This window comes from Sebastes umbrosus, chromosome 13 (genome assembly GCF_015220745.1).
Source record: "Sebastes umbrosus isolate fSebUmb1 chromosome 13, fSebUmb1.pri, whole genome shotgun sequence".
Taxonomy (NCBI): Eukaryota; Metazoa; Chordata; class Actinopteri; order Perciformes; family Sebastidae; genus Sebastes; species Sebastes umbrosus.
The window spans coordinates 27,704,796-27,707,246 of NC_051281.1; the positions used below are offsets into that span (position 1 = coordinate 27,704,796).

At 43.2% G+C, this 2,451-nt stretch overlaps 1 long non-coding RNA gene across 1 annotated transcript; it reads right to left on the reverse strand.

Annotated features, from left to right (window-relative positions):
* Window positions 1-467: 467 nt before the first annotated feature.
* Window positions 468-1,988, reverse strand: LOC119500582. The gene is made up of 2 exons (XR_005209642.1): window positions 1,264-1,988; window positions 468-971 (listed from the first exon to the last, which is right to left on the reverse strand). It is a non-coding gene; the product is annotated as an uncharacterized LOC119500582 (long non-coding RNA).
* Window positions 1,989-2,451: the final 463 nt, after the last annotated feature.

Genomic DNA, 2,451 nt, shown 5'->3' on the forward strand with positions numbered 1-2,451 from the left:
GTGTAACTGTTTACCAGAGGCAAATTCACTCAGAACATTTCACTAAAAGGAAACTAAAATAGCGTACAGTAGTTTAGGTTATACAACAGTTTAGCTCAGACAGACTGCCAGACGCTGCTCTGGTTCAAAAGCATCCAGGTAGATGATCCTCTGCCTGCGCAAATCTATTTGAAGCTGTTTATTGTAAACGTGTTGCAACTTTCACAAATTCACATCACTGCTGGTTTGAATAGTTCTGATGCCAAATATATGAACCAGTGGGCTTGTGTCTAAGCGCAACATTCAGTGTAGGGAAGGTAGTGACTGGATAGTACCTGTTAGTTAGTTTTTGACTTTTTTCATGGGATTAGTTATATTATATGATAAATATATAATATTCCAGTGATATCCTTTAAGCATTGAGATAGTCCGACATTAGTCTAACTGTCCACCTGGCTGGACAATTGTGTGGATGATTCAAGCACCTGTTTTCACACATAAGGTTTATTATGGAGGGATGCAGTGCAGTCTAGAGCAGAATGGTGGAAATCTGAGCAGTTTGCTCACTGATAGAGGGCTTAAGGAGTCATTGAGGTGTGTAAAACTCACCTTGCCTAGCATCTGCTCTCCGTGTACAGCACAGAGCTCATAAAGTGGATCTTTTGTCCGACAGCCCCGGCCTGCCCCAATGAAAAGGGAGCCCTGGCGCTGCCGTGCAAATGAGTAATGTAATTCAATCTGGACGCCACAACGGCTTTTATGTCTGGAAACGGACAGCGAACACATCTGCAGGTTCCATCTCCGTGTAGCCCCGACCTAATTTGTTTGTCATTACTGGCTTGGCTTTCATCTGTGGGTTCTGTGCAAGTGTTTCTGGCAGCCGCAGCCTCTGTGTTAATAGACCGTTCACAGCCTCGTCTCCAGATGCCACCTCGATCCTGTGACCCCGTCCAGCATGGAACTGTCCAGTCTGATGTCACCCTGGGATAATTCTGGAGAAAAAATAAACATAACACCCTTCATTCTGTCGGAAACTGGGAAAGACACACATTTCTCTGAGTCAGGACGTTTTCCAGAGGGACGGAGAACTTTTGTTCTTGTTCCTCTATGAGCCACAGCAGATGAAATGATTCTACTGGATTATGTCTTTCAAAATCAAAGGTATTGTTTTATATAATTAAACAAAACGCAGACAACGCTCGCTGCAATATTTGTAATGCAAAATGCAAAGCTGGCCAGTGCAACACTTCTCATATAATTAAAAAAAAAAAAAACTTTACTTACAGAATTAGATCATCTACAGAGTTTTGAAGGACCACTATTTCTAATCATTTTGAAAAAAAAAAACAATCACTTCATATTGCATCATAGAAGTGAAAAAAAAAGCTTTTAAAATGTTATTTAGAAAATTGTCAAGAGGGGAATTACAACCCTGGCTGATGTCTACCTATCAAAGAGGGGACCTCCATAGAGTGCAGTTGAACACTCTGTGGTGACTGAAAAGAGACATGAATAGGTACAAAGACTGTCTTGATGTCTTTCAAAACTGGATAATTTAAATGATGCAGAATGCAGAGCATATCTATTGCCTCCACATGGTTCTCAACATGACCATGGCTGAGGCGGCGGCTCGTAGCTAACGCTGCTAACAGTGCAAACAACGGCAACAGTGCTAACCTGAGTGGGAACCTGAGGGTGGATGCTAGGGTTGGGTACCGAGTACTGATTCACATCAAATCAATCGGTGCCAAATTTCGGTACCTGAGAGCGCATCTGGGTAAGAGAGAATGATTTGCGCGTGTCAGTGGCAGAGAAAGACAAAGAGAGAGATTCACAGTGACTGGCGAGCTGAAAGTGTGGTTGACTTACACTTTTCAAAACTTGACACAGACGTCGCTCGCTGCAATATTTGTAAAGCAAAATGTAAAGCTGGCCAGGGCAACACGTCTCATGTGCTACCTCCGAGACATAACACCAGTGTGTATATCTGATGTGTGTGTCAGGCTATGCCTTGGGGACAGACTGACAGGCTGGAGGTTGCTGGGACGAGAGGAGAGGAGGCAGGTTTTTTTATTTTGTGTGGTGTGTAAAATGTTCCAACTCAATAACAATGTTGAAATTGAGAAGTTGGAACTTATTTTTACAAGTCAAATGACATTTCTGTTATTTCAGAGAGAGTGAAGTACCAAAAAAAAAAAAGGTACTGTTAGGTACTGGTACCGAATTTTAGGTACTGGTAACTGTTCAAATGTGAATGGCACCTAACCCTTGGTGCTACGTTTCCATGTCAATGCTGTGGGTCGGGACGGCGTTATCAGCTGTAACCGCCGTATGAGAGCAGTGCACCAGCGGCGGCCGTTAGCTAGCCAGTGGGCCACAAAGATAGACACATGGTCAAGAAGCTCAAATTCCAACACACACACACAGAGGGATAGTGACTTCATTCTACACTCTGTTTGTTGAAGCTACGGG